The following is a 15,509-nucleotide window of genomic DNA, read 5'->3' as shown; positions in this document are numbered from 1 at the left end:
GCTAGTAGAGATCACCAGCAGGGTGGTACCCATAATCAGAGAGAGAATCAAGACTGCTGCCAGCAGACAGAAGAGCTATGCAGACGTCCGCAGGAGACAGGTAGAGTTTCAGGAGGGGGATCTGGTATTGCTCAAGGTGTCTCCTATGAAGGGAGTGGTTCGCTTCGGGAAGAAAGGTAAACTAGCCCCACGATACATCGGACCCTTTGAAATCTTGCAAAAGATTGGGAATGTGTCGTACAAGCTGGATTTACCTGCTTCAATGGAAAGAATCCATCCGGTTTTCCATGTTTCAATGTTGAGGAAGTTTGTGTCAGATCCGAGCAAGGTTCTTAGTGAGCCTGATGTGGAGGTCCAAGAGGATCTCACTTATGTTGAACAGCCAATACGGATCCTAGACACCCAGATCAGAAAGTTAAGAAACAAGGAAATCCCGATGGTGAAAGTCCTGTGGAACCACCACAACTTGGAAGAATGCACTTGGGAGATACGGGAGTCTATGCTCCAGCAGTACCCTCATCTCTTTTAAGGTTGGATCTCTTTGTGTTTATGTGCTATGTATGTATGTTATGTTTTATGCCATGCTATGTGTGCTAGTTGAGGTACATTCGGGGACGAATGTTCTTAAGGAAGGGAGAATGTAATACCCGGCTAGACTCCGGTATCGGAATTCCTACCGTCCGGTGGAATCTCGGATGTCGAAAGCCTCTAGTAGGGTAGAAACATGTTTTCATAAAATGTTTTAAGGTATTTCATGGTTTTAAGTATGAAGATTTAATGAGTTTTTGCATGGAAAGTCTTTGGAGGAAAACCCAGGTTCGGCCGCCAAAAGTCAAGTTCGGCCGCCGAACATGGCATGCATGCGGAAGCACTTTCGGCCCCCGAACGTGGCCTGGCCAGCCACTATAAAAGGGTCACTTAGCCGAAATGGGCGAGCTTTCTCCCATTTTCGGCCATAGCTAGCTTCCGACCTCCCTCTCCCCAGATCTTGTGTTCTTTCTTCAAATCTCCTCCATTTTTCTTGAGTTTTCACCTCTCATTGCAAGTTTTGAGCATTTAAGACAAGTTTTGGAGCTTTGGGAACTCAGGAGGGACTTTCGGCCGCCGAAGGTGCCGCCGAACCTGCCTGACTTTCGGCTCTGGAGGGACTTTCGGCCGCCGAACCTGCCGCCGAAAGTGCCCTGTTCAGCCATTTCTTGCATGTTTTTATATAGTTGTTTTATGATGTTTTAGGGGGTTTTTGGGGAGTATATTAGAGTTATGTTTATGTATGTTTGGTCCCTCATTCGAGTCCACCTGTGTAGGTTCGGACCCGAGGAACCGAGGACCCCAGCAGTGAGCCAGCTGCTACAGAGTTTGTCAGAGCTAGCCAGAGGTGAGTGGAATAAACCTTAAGTTTTAAAATAAATGAAATATGAATTTTGAGCATGACCCATGCATCATGAATGCCATGAGATATAGTAGGTTGTTTGCATTAGTATTCACGAATATGTTGCATTGCATTTATGATGTTGATGTGGATTGGTTATTGGATGATCCTTTAGTCCTCATATGGCATGATGATGTTACGGCATGATATAGTATGGAAGTCCAGGTGTACCCATTCTACGTCCCTGGCACGATGTAAGAGAAAGTCCAGGTTGTACCCATTCTACGTCCCTGGCACATTGGTATGTTATGATATGTTATGATAAGGGAAAGACCGGTTGTACCCATTCTACGTCCCGGCACAGTTGGACTATGTAGAGGACTATTGGTGACAATACCATCCGAGATGTGATTAGTTGTGATGTGTTGCATTACATAATGGCATGAAATTTTAATGTATGTTTTCACTATTCTGCTCACTGGGCTTTGTAGCTCACCCCTCTCCCCTAACCCCAGATGTGCAGGTACAGGGTAGACCAGGAGGTTAGCCAGAGTTTTGAAGTATGTGTATGTAATAGTTAGATGGTGGACATGACAGTTGTACTATAATGTAATGTAAGAGATTACAGTATGTTATGTAATGAGGTATATTGAGGTTATAGATGTGCTTGACCCTATGAGTATTGTAATCCCTTGTTGATGCATGATCTTAGATATTTGATGATACAGATGTTAGCCAACTCAATGCATGTATATCGCCCATTGGGGCATTGATGAGATCCCACAGAGGGGTCAAGTGTATGATTATGTTTTTAGTGCATGCACAGGTTGAGTTTGGTGTATGAGAATCGAATGAAAGAAAAGTTTAAATTTTTATGCATGTTGTTGATCATGTATGGGATTATTCAGGTTTACAGGTTATATGTCAGGCTTGCTACGGGTCCCGGCGGCCTTAAGCCGATCTGGATCCTAGCGCCGGTAGCGGTCCGATTTTCGGGTCGTTACACTAATTGCTACTTGTATTAACCTAATTAAATAATTATGTATTTACTTGGATTAATTAGCAATATGTTGTCTTTCTAAGAGATTCAATAGGTCTCTTGAATTCTTAAGAGGACAACAATGGAGGTGGTATTTCTCGAAAACAGAAATTAATTGAAAACAGAAGTAAGATGAATAAAAATTAGGAACAATACCTCACAATTTTAAATAAATCTCAATTTGATTAACCTTCAACTGAATAAAAGAGTTTAGCCTCTAAGGACCATAATAAAATTGTAGAAAAAAGAAGAAGGAGAAGAAGAATTCGAACAAAGAGGAACCAAAAAAGAGAGAGGAGATAATAAGAAGAGATGATGAATTCTACTTCTAAGGTAGCCTTTATATAGGCTTTTCCCAAACAAAAAGATATTTATTCACAATTTAAAAGAAAAAGTAAACTAAATCTATTATTCCTATAATGACTCTTATCCTAATCCTGATCTGATTATATTTGTATCTATCTGAAACTATTTTGAACTCTATATAGCTGGCAAAACAGTAATCCTGGAATCTATCCGTTAGGCTTGGATTATAGTCTTAGGTAAGATTGTATCTTCTAGTCAGAAAAAAGCTCTAAAACAGACTCTTTTGGTTCCTTTTCTCATTTTCAGCTCAAAACCTATCCAAAATCAAAATCCAAGTAAAACCAATATTTTACATCAAAATTATAGTAAAATCATAGAATTTAATATGAAAAAAGTGGTGTGAGTTTTGCGACTCATCATCGAGATAAAAAATTATAGGAAGGGTAAAAAGGGCTTTTTGTAAATAAATTTTTAAGTATTTTTTAAAATGTATTTTTGGTAAAAAAACAATTTCAAAATTTTTAAGTTAGGTTAAGACTCAAACTTTAAGGTTAGGCCATCAAAAGTGGCTTTTACGGCCCGCCTATAAGAGGCCATCAACCTGAAAATGGAGAAACTCTCTCCATTTTCAACAGAGATAAAGATTCATCTCTCTCTTTGATTTTTTGTTCTCCCCATATGAAAATCTACTAAATTTTTAAATAGTTTATACTTAGATTGATGTTTTCAAACTTGAATTCAAGACTTGAAGATCGGGAGACTCTTTTACAACCTTTTCTTTCTATCTTCCTCTTTCCATCTACTGTTGGTGTTGATTCTTTAAGAGGTAGGTTTTAATTCTTGGAATTTTTTTTTATTACAATATGTGGTTGCATGTTGTTCTAGAGTTGTTTTTTATTACATGCAAATTATTTTGTGTGAATTAAAAGATGAAAACAATGCATGATCAAAAGTATTGATTTGATCTTGTTTCTGGATGCATGTTGCTCTTTTTATGTTGTTTAAGTCTTTTTAAGGCTTATGAGCTGATGTAATATTCTTTTTGGGCTTTTGCATGTGGTTTGGTTGAGTTTGGATGTATTTTGAAGCTGTTGGAGAAGTGTAGAATTGGATTTGAAATTTGGACCAAACCTAGGTTCGGCCGCTGAAAGTCACTTTTGGGCACCAAACCTGCACTTAAGACAGCCACCTTTAGCTACCACAAGTGCCTCCAAAGGTGAGAATTTTGAGTCTATACAGAAAATTTAAGTTGTCAATTCTGCTCTGAAAGTCCCATGTTCAGCCATTTTCGGTCTTTTTTTCTACGTGTTTTATTGTATGGTTTTAGGAGTTTCTTGGAGTAACTTTTAGGAGTTTCTTGGAATAGTTTTAAGAGTTGTAAAAGTTATGTTTAATCTCTCATTTGAGTTCATCTATATAGGATCGAAATTAGGAGACCATAGAGACTAGCAGTGAGGTAACTGCTAGAGAGCAAGGTTTGTCTCTACAAGAGATGAGTAGAACTAAACTAAATTTTATTTTAAAAAAATCAATTTTTAAACATGATCATGCATCATAAATGCATGAATTATCATAGGTTATTTTACGTTAGATTCATGAATATGCTACAATACACATTTAATTGTTGGTACTGATGGATGTTGGATGACCTACTAACCCTCATGATATGGTACGATTATGTATGAAAAATATGAAAGTCTAAGATGCCTATTCTATGCCCCTGATATTATGTTAAATGAAAGACTAAAATACCATTCTACACTCTTGGTACTATGGATATGTTTAAGTTTAAGAAGAGGTCCTAAGGAGCACTCATTGTGGGTCAGGCATTATTAAATTTATGGAGGGTACATCATGATGTGAATTATTTATAATATATTATATACATGAAATTATCTTTTATATTGAACTTTTTATAAATATTTTTACTCACTAAGTTGTTCTAGTAGCTTATCGCTTTCCCCTAACTCTAAGTTTGTAAGATCAAAGTTAGAGTTAGTGTATTAAAACTTTGGGCGTGTTCTCTTTATGTAATAGCTTTAGAAATGGACATGTAAAATGATTAATGGTTTAAGATTGTGCTATGCCTAGAATACTAATGAGTTATCCCATGTTTTGTGATCTCTCTTATGTAAATGTTTTAATTTTTATGTAATGTTTGTCTTCGAACTCTATGGCATGCAATTTATGATTGTACTAGAGAATTTGATAAGAGCTTCTAATACTTATTTATGTTTTACATATATGTTATGTACATGCTCAGTTTGATTTACTGTGATGTTTCTGTGTATGTTTTGAGATTATAATGGAATTTTTATCAAATACATAAGATATATAGCAAGCTTACTTCAAATTTCATTGACCTTAAGTAGATCTAAACCTACCGCTGATAGCAGCTCTAAATTGGGGTTGTTACAATAATAAAATGAATCATATAATGTGCCTTTAAGATACTTTAATATCCTTTTCATTGTGTTTTAGTGTGCTCGCCTAGGGTCATATTAATATCAACTTTTTATGCCCACTACATGGCAAATATCAGGTCTCATACATAATATAACATACATTAGACTATCGATCACATTGACATATAGAATATTTTTCATTTGAGTTCTCACTTTTGGAGACTTAAAATATAATTAATATTATTCACATCGTATTTCTTTGAGTCTGGACCTGCAAAATAGGAGAGAACACCGAATGGGTTGACTAGCGAACCTCTCTAATACTTAAGTCAGTATGTGTATTGAGTAAACTATAGAATTGACTATTTGCGAGAGTAGCGTACCTGTATATGGAGGTCACGAGTTTCTTATATAGTACATGAGATATAATTTGGATACTATTATAAGTATATGAAGATGATAGAACTATATCCAAGATAGGATATAAAATCCTACATGAGAAAAGATAAGAAATAGTATAAAGATAAGTATAATTTTCTAATATGGATAATGTCCTATTTTAGATAGGATTCTACTACTTTGTTAGGGGAGTTATAGAGTATCTAAATTATTAATGCATTTGAATTATTGAGATCCAAATCTAATATATATTTTTATATCGATTTATATCAATAAGATATAGCTTAAAGCTTCTCCTTTGAAAATAGGAGTATCTATGGATTTGCAATCTTGCATATTGACATTAAGAGTCCGCACATTCTGTGTCCTTGGATCTAAATTTTCAAATTTAGAGCAAAGCTCGTAACAAATTATTGCACACCTCATGGATTTAAAATTTCCAAATTAAGTTTGCATTTAGTCTAAAACTCATATGATATGGAACTTATTTTATGGACAATTAGTTAAGTACAAAGGTGCTTGTTAAAAATGCATCACTCTATTATGTGATTGTCAAATTAGTTTGTGCTATCATTGACCTAACTATTTTTAATAGAACATTTCTATTGCGTTGTTTCGTTGTAGTTTGTCCTTATAGTTTGATTTAACTAATTAAAATATCCCTATGTAAATTAGATTAAAATATCTCTATTAGTTTAATTATATTAATACTAAAAGATAACCATCCAGATTAAGGCATTTTAACCCTTACTCAATAAGGAAAAGTCTAAAAAAATCTATCGCCATAAACCTTTCTGTCTCTAAAAAAATTGAAGAAGCTAAGCAACATTTGATACTAAATGAGAATGCAGAAGCAAGAATATGTAAACTGCAATGGTAAATTTCAGCAAAGAATTCTAAGCAAAGCTATATCTTTGTGGGTCCATCGATAATAATCACAGCTTTAACCTTCTCTCTAATGTTTTCCTTCTCCAATTAATATAAACCCATATCTTTGATTCCCATGTTATGAATAAAGCCTCTTTATTTACAGGCTCAAGATGGAAATAGATTGAGTGCATCATGAAGGTCTTTTATTTGCTTCTCAAGTCAAAAACGTCTTTTTAAAGGACAAATAAGTGGATCCATAAGAATGGTTTTTGGATTAAAGATGTTATTTTTTTATAAATAATAATCATCTCTACTTCCTAGGTTAACTCACAATGCAATCGAATTAAAAATTTTATTGTTTCTAACTTAAAAAAGTAGAAATAAGTTGAATTAAACTCTTATATTTTTTATCAAGAACTAAATAAATCTAATTTAATTTTTTAGCCAATTAAACTCCTATACTTTTGCTAAGTGCTAAATAAGTCTCAACTTATTATTTTCTATAATAAAATTTTTAATAATAAAATATTTTTATAATAAATTTTATTTTTGTAATTTTAGAATTATTTACTATTTTTATGTATTTTTTAATTTTATATTAATTAAAAATACTAAATGATTTGGAGCAATTACCTTTGAACTTTACGGCAGACTTGGACCAAACCTAACATTTGCTGCCGACGTCCGATAGAAACCCACGATACCTTTTAGAAAAGAGAATCTTGAGACGCACGACTTTCAAAAGTGTGACGAGGGCCAAAAGCCTATCACAAATTTCGATATGGAAATTTCATCGTTTAGGGGTCAATTTTGCATTTAATTTTTTTTTTGATATTTTAAGTATTTTCGTAGTTTTGCATATTAGAATTTTATTTTTATTATAAATAGCCTCCCTTAACTATTAGAAAGACACTTTTCAATTTTTGAGAAATTTCAATAAGATTTTTCGTCTTTTAGCCTATTTTTTCTTTTATTTCGTCTTTAACCAAACGATATTGCTTAAAACTCCTGACGGAGTCTAAATAGTTTTTTATCACTAAATTTTTTATATTTTAAAAAATAAAAAATAAAATTTTATTATTAAAAAGTATTATATTAGATAAGGATTTATTGGTTATTGAATAAAAGTATAAAAGTTTAATTAGACAAAAAAATTATATTGAACTTATTTGGTCATTAAGTAAAAGTATAATAGCTTAATTGAATTTATTTAAAAGAAAAGTGTATATTAACAATAGATGCTCAATCATCCATACATTTGGCTAGTAGTTAACTCTGTATATATACACAAGAGAAAGAGAAGGAGCAAGTCGGTGTGGGACAGAAAAGATCGAAGAGGTAGAAGAGTATACGGGGCACATAGTATAAGCTATTGTTTTGTTGCATTTAGCAGAGTCTACAAGGGTTACGATCTTTGGAAGACAACATGACGAGGAATTCGTGTTTTATCTTCCCATTCTAGCTCTTAGGATTTTCTTGCACATGTCTAGAGACTTTCTCACATGACAAGTGTACTGGTTAGTCTTGACAAGTGAAAGAGAGATGGTATACATGTTCATATCGATTCTATTGTCTTCCCCAAGTTTCCTTTGCTACAAGCAATTGCAAATCATAGTGATGCTTGGATAGTGAAGCTTTGCGACAAAGATCAATGGGTGCTAATGTGAGCTCTTCAATGGAGGGCAATTAAATTAAAAAGTTTTAAAACAATTACTAATGGTTAAAATGATTTAAATTGGATGGTTTTCCTTTACTATTAATGAAATTAAAATATAGAAATATTTTAATTTAATTTGTATAATAAAAGGACATTTTAATTAGTTAGGTTAAAATATAGGGACAAAATAATAATTATTCTCTCTGAAAGCAAACATGATATCATGTAGGAGCTGACTTTATCTACCATGCATGGCAAGTTTACAGATTCTAATTTCCTTTACCTCCACTTTAGAATTATTCCTAAAATATATTCACTTTGCCTTTAAAGGAAGCTGCTAAAATTCTATGAAGGCATCTCGATCCTTTGCTATATGGTATGGCATAAGAATGTATAATTCATAAAGGATTAAACTTAGTCATTAAAAAAATGAAAACAGTAATAACACTTAGAAATGTTAAAAAGCCATTTACTTTTTTAATCTCAATCCAATTTCGAGTAAAATGTCTCTTGTTGCACAGTTAAAATATTTGACTTTTATAGTGTTTTTCTCTTTTTTGAAAGGACCTTTACCCTTCTCCTTCTTTTGTTTCTTATTAGACTAATTTTTTTTCCTCTCTTATTAGCTTTCACGTTGATACTTGCATTTATTCTCTTTTTCTTATTGGGAATTAGAGTCAGTCATGTACACTTTTATTCTGATTTTATTGAAAAGCATGTGTTTCTTTTCCAGATTTAGATGGAGCATAATATCCTCCATATTCTTAATATGAATATTGTAGGTCAATTACATTTTCATGTGTTCCATGGTATTCAGTAAAGAGTGTATATTAGCTTGAACATATTCACAGTCAAAATATGACCAATGTCCCTTTAACTTATTTAGTATGTTACTATGTCTCTAAGGTATTTTCTTATATTTTGACCATGATACTTCTTTTAAATGTCAAATTTAAGATGAGAACTCTAAGTTAGATGATCAAAATACTCCATTTAAAAATTTTTTTTAGTGCATACCATGTCTTTAGTTGTGTAATTGAATTCGCCTAAAATTTTCTTATCCCCACAATCTTGCTTGTGCTAGTCTTGTTGCCCCATTTTGGTATTTCTAAAACTAGATTAAAAGCTTTTAAACCCTCTTATTTTTTTTCATATATATTGGATTCTCGTGTTCACAGTTATCTCCATTTAACTCTTCTCTCTTATTATATTCAGCTACAAAGTTTTTGAAAATAAACGTCTTTTATTTATGAATCAGAGATATTATATGAGTTAATGCCTTACTTTATACATACTTTAATCTTAACAATAATTAATTATATTAATGATTATTCGACGTTAGATTTAGATTCGAAAGCTCCTTGTATTTTCAATTATTATCTAAAATTCTAATATAATAGAATAATTAGTACAATTAATCATATTAAGGTTCTTATCTTAAATTAATATAATTTAAGAGTTTGCATACAATTGACAGATAACTAAAATCATCAATTTATAGTATTAACATATGATATTAACTTGTAATGAACGATGAAAATTTATAAAATAAAATAACATAATATTTTTTTACGTTCATAAAATTAATAACAAAATACTATTCAATACCATGCAATCTAAATAAAAAAAAAATTAAAAGAAAAGCAACCTAATCTAATTACTAGGATAGCAAGATAACTAAACTTTAAAACTACTAACTTCTATCATAGACTCCAAAAACCAATATAGATCCTCTTAACCCAAATAGACACCTCAAGAGTTTCTTTCATACTCTATTCTAGCTCACATAACTCGCGGTTAACTCTAAAAAGTTATGGTTTAACAATAAAGCTCCTATTTGGATTTCAATAGACTTATAAAAAAATATATGATTTTATTTCTAATTCATTTAGAATATTCATTGACTAATTCTATTATTAACCTTCTCCTTGGTAGAATCTAAAATTTTTTTCTAGGTTAAGAGTAGGCAAAACAGTTCTTTAATACTTGTATATCTATGTATCACAAGAGACCACTTTGCTATATTATTACTTATATTTTTTCTTTCACTTCTATAATAAAAGATGCACTAGACGATTTAACTCATCTGATGTATTTATAAGATTCATTTTTTAAATAATTAGCTGTTTAATTATTTTATTTACCTTAACTCTCGAACTGGATACTAAAAATTCTAAGGCGAGTATGAATGAGATACCATTTTTAATACATATAGAAAAATAAAAAAGGTCTGAAAGGAAAAAATAATAATTATAAAATTAGTGAAAAAAGAACACTAAAAATATCTAATACTTTTTTAAACATTTACTAAAAAATTGATAAATTTAAATTAATTAAAAAATTCATTCTTAAATATTTATCAAAAAATTGTCTACCAATATTTTTAAATATTTTTGTCACTTTTATAATTTTTATTAATTCTGGACCTTGAGGAAATTTTTTCAAAAAAATCCAAGAAGGAATTGCAAATTATTTTTTAAAAGAAAAAAAGTGTTAAACAACTGGGTTAAAAATAGCCTTTCTTTTGTTCAAAATGATGAGTTATTTGCACAAAACAATTTGTCATTTTTCCGAAACGGTAGGACGCTTGCGCTTGCACGCCTGGGCTACTAGGTGCATTCTGTCTGGCCTAAGCAAAGTGCTGAGGTGCGGCCCAACATTACAAGTCTACTCTCGACTTACTCTCAATCCAGGCCCAGTTGCATTCTGTACATGTGAGGAACCTAGACTCTTCGAGAGCGGCGCGTGTAGGCCATGCACGCCCTTCTTGACCTGTTTTGTTCTCACTTTGCATCCAATTAGGGTTTTTGGTATCCTTATTCATTCTATTATATTTTTCAAATCCAAAACTATCCTATGTTACATTGTGGAGTTCACTAACCCATTGCAGCGACTGAAACATGACTCATTTAGATTTCTAAAAGTTCAAAATGTACTTGATCTTGATCAATTATAATAAAAAATTATGTATTATATATTATTGGAAAGTTTATTTTGGTTCTGTTTGTGGTGGTGGAGGTGCTGGTTCATGTGGAGGTGCTGGTTCATGTATTTCTGGGTGTGCTGCACTTGGATGTATAGGGGATGGTGGATACATAGGATATGGTGGATATGATGGGTAATAATGCGGATATGGCATATATGGCATGTATGTAGGATATGGGTCAAAGCGAGAGTACTCCGACATACCCTCCATCGGATACTCTGGATCCTGAAACACAGCTGGATAATCAAATTCTGAGGCCTGACCACCTCCCAAAGATTCTCCCATTCCTTCCTCAAAACTGCCTATACCCATGCTGTCATCTCTAGACTGATCATCCCTCCTTTCCTCTGATCTACCTCCCCTAACTGTTCCTCTTCTGCTCTCGTCGACAGACCTTCTAGGGTCTATTGACGTACCTTCCCTGCTAGATCTCTGAGACCTTGCCCTTGGCAATGCAGGAGGACGAGCAGCTGGTCTCTCATGCTCTGGTGGGACTCCAGTCAATCGAGCTGATCGACGAGTTCCTCGCATCTTTACTCTCTGGAAACACAACATATAACATACCACTTTAGCACATAAACATCACATAGCAATCATACACATACAACACTCATGGCATATCATATCATAGCAGATAGGACTCAAGACCCTATCCTAGTGGACATGATTTCCTATTGTGCTTGACCACTTCTAACCTGTCTGAGCCCAACACTGTCTCTATAGGTCCGATCATGTGAACCTAGGGCTCTGATACCAATCTGTAACGACCCCAAAATGGACCGTCACCGGCGCTAGGATTCAGGTCGGCTTAAGGCCGCCAGAACCCGTAGCAAGCCTGCTATACTCTCTGTGTACCTGTAAACCTCATACATGATCATACATTTTCTGTAAAAAATAAAACTCTTTTCTGAACCAAGGCTTAACCTGTGCATGCACTATCTCTGTACTCTGTACTCATGTACTCTGTACTCTGTATCCCTGACTAGAGCTGGCTCTAGATGGGCTATCTCATACCTGTTAAGCCTGGTTTTCACATGCAGGAAAACATATATACATATACAGATCATGTACAAAACATACATCACTAGGTCACTAGGTCAAGCAACAACTATTACATCTCTTTAAGATTACATGTCCACTCTACGCTATTACAGATCTCTTTACTCTTCCTGTACTCTGCTAGACTGCCCCTGTACACTGTACACTGAACCTGCAAAACTGGGGTTAAGGGAGTGGGATGAGCTCTATAGCCCAGTGAGTAGAACAGTAAAACATCTCAGTAAAATATGATCTCATGGAATGCGTCATAACACAGACAAGCCACATCACGAGTAAACCTGTCACCACATAGTCCCAGTAACTCTGTGCCAGGGCGTAGAATCGAGCACCTGGTCTTCCTGTCATATATGTATACGTGTATATAACACCTGTAAACTTACCATTGCCAGGGCGTAGTCAAAGGCTCCTGGACTTTGCTATACCTGCCAGGGCGTAGTCAAAGGCTCCTGGTCTTGCTATACGTGCCAGGGCGTAGTCAAAGGCTCCTGGTCTTCCTGTCTGTGACTATTGGATCATTCAGCATTTACTCACATCAACAAAGAACTATGCAATGCAACATATTCGTGGATACTAATGCAATCACCCTAAGGCATAAACATGATGCATGAGATATGCTAAAAGCAATTTGTGGTTCAATTAAAAGTCATAAGTTTAGTTCCACTCACCTCTGGCTATCTGGACTGACTGACTCTGCAGGCTCTGAAACTCTGAGCAGTACTCACTGCTGCTCTCTCTGGTTCCTCTGGTCTGTACCTATACAGATGGACTCAAATGAGGGACCAAACTACCGTCTCAATACCTCTATTAAACTCCCCAAGAATCCCCTGAAACTCACTTAACTAGCCATGCAAAGCATGCAAAAGAAAAGCTGGACAGAACACTTTCGGCGGCAGGTTCGGCGGCCGAATGTCCTCTCCAGAGACGAAACTCAAGCACCTTCGGCGGCACCTTCGGCGGCCGAAACCCCTAAACAGAGCCGAACATACAAAAACACTCGGGGGCAAGCTATGGCAACTAAGCCACCATGCAAGAGGTTCGGCGGCCGAATGAACTTTCGGCTGCCGAACCTGAGTTCATCCAGAACTCAGCTGCAACGGCAAACATCTCCTCCTTCCCTTTAACAACTCCAAACATGCATATACCAACTCCTCAACACACATATACATAAGTATATGATCACAGGGGTTCAAAACTAGCTAATAACCCCAAACAACAAAACAAACATAACATATACACATGTATACATGCATAACTCATCAAAACTATCATTAAGAACCTAAACATGCATCTCCTTCCACAAATCCCCCTAAAACCTTTAGAAAACATATACAAGAACATCACTTACCTCCTGTAGTAAGAAGCTACACACTCTGAACAAGGGAAAACGGGTCACCTCTTCTCAAACTTGCAAACTCTCTCTCAAACTCACTTTTTGCTTCAAACCCTTCAAAACTTGGTGAATGAGCAAACTCCTGCATGAGCTGCTCAAAACACTTGCAGATGAGTCATAGAAGACGTGGCTAATTCATGGCAAGAATCTGAAGCCAACATCTGTCAAAACATATGACTCAGCTCACTAGCCAACTCAGCTTCGGCTGCCCATTCACATGCACACGCATGCAACCTTCGGGGGCCGAACTTCCCTTCGGAAGCCAAACACTTTCGGCGGCCGAACTTACTTTCGGCGGCCGAACTTGGCTCAACTGCCTTAGGTCATTTCAACTCAAAACTCAAAACTAAAGAACTGTAAAACCATAAAACACCTCATAACACATAGAAACCATAACTCCTACCCTTATATAGAAACCCAACACCCCGGATGTCATCAAACAACAGAAATTCCGGTGCCGGATTCTAGCCGGGTATTACATTCTCCCCTCCTTAAGAACATTCGTCCTCGGATGTTCCTAAAACACAAAATAAAAGACAAGGAGGAAACTAACCTCAAAACAAAGATGGATATTGCTGGAGCATAGACTCCCGCGTCTCCCATGTGCACTCTTCTAGATTATGGTGGTTCCACAATACTTTCACCATCGGAATTTCCTTGTTCCGTAGCTGTCTGATCTGCGTGTCAAGAATCCGCACTGGCTGCTCTATATAGGTGAGATCTGTCTGAATCTCCACCTCAGGCTCACTCAGAACCTGATTCGGATCTGACACAAACTGTCGTAGCATAGAAACATGAAATACCGGGTGAATCCTCTCCATAGAAGCAGGTAAATCCAGCTTATACGACACATTTCCGATCCTCTGCAACACCTCAAAGGGTCCAATGTACCGTGGAGCCAATTTACCTTTCTTCCCAAAACGAACCACTCCTTTCATTGGAGACACTTTCAGCAATACCCAATTACCCTCTTGAAACTCTAACTGTTTTCTGCGAACGTCTGCATAACTTTTCTGTCTACTCTGAGCTGTTCTGATTCTCTCTCTGATCATGGGCACCATTCTACTGGTAATGTCTACTAACTCTGGCCCTGCAAGAGCTTTCTCTCCTACCTCTTCCCAGCAAACAGGGGATCTGCACTTCCTCCCATACAAAGCTTCATAAGGAGCCATCCCGATGCTAGCATGATGACTGTTATTGTAGGCAAACTCCACCAAAGGTAGATGCTGCCTCCAAGAACCGCCAAAGTCTAACACACATAGTCGAAGCATATCCTCTATGGTCTGGATGGTCCTTTCTGACTGACCATCAGTCTGTGGGTGGAAAGCAGTACTAAACTCCAATCTCGTGCCCATCGCACTTTGCAAACTCCGCCAAAAACGAGAGGTAAACTGAGGTCCTCTGTCTGAAACTATAGACACTGGAACTCCATGTAATCTCACTATCTCATCCAGATAGACCTGAGCCAACTTATCCACAGAATAGTTACTCCGTACTGGAAGAAAATGAGCAGATTTTGTGAGTCTGTCCACAATCACCCATATCGAGTCTATCCTGTTGGACGCTACTGGTAAACCCACTACAAAATCCATGGCTATGTTCTCCCATTTCCACTCTGGAATCGGTAATGGGTTAAGCATTCCGGCTGGTTTCTGATGCTCTAATTTCACCCTCTGACAAACCTCACAGGCTGTCACAAACTGCGCCACTTCTTTCTTCATGGCTGGCCACCAATAGATCCTTTTCAGATCCTGATACATCTTGGTAGCTCCTGGGTGAATACTATACCTCGCATTATGAGCTTCCCTCATAATGTCTTCCTTCACACTGCCCCTATCTGGTACACAAAGGCGACTCCCATAGCGAAGGATCCCTTTGCTGTCAAATCTGAACTCTGCATTATTGCCTGACTGAACAGTCCTGGCAATTTTCATCAACTCAGGGTCCTCATGCTGTCTCTGAGCTATCTGCTCCAGAAACACAGGTGTCACTCTCATCTGTGCTATCAATGCACCTGTACCAGACAACT

The sequence above is a fragment of the Manihot esculenta genome, chromosome 16, assembly GCF_001659605.2.
Source record: "Manihot esculenta cultivar AM560-2 chromosome 16, M.esculenta_v8, whole genome shotgun sequence".
Classification (NCBI taxonomy): Eukaryota; Viridiplantae; Streptophyta; class Magnoliopsida; order Malpighiales; family Euphorbiaceae; genus Manihot; species Manihot esculenta.
This window is presented reverse-complemented; position numbering follows the sequence as displayed.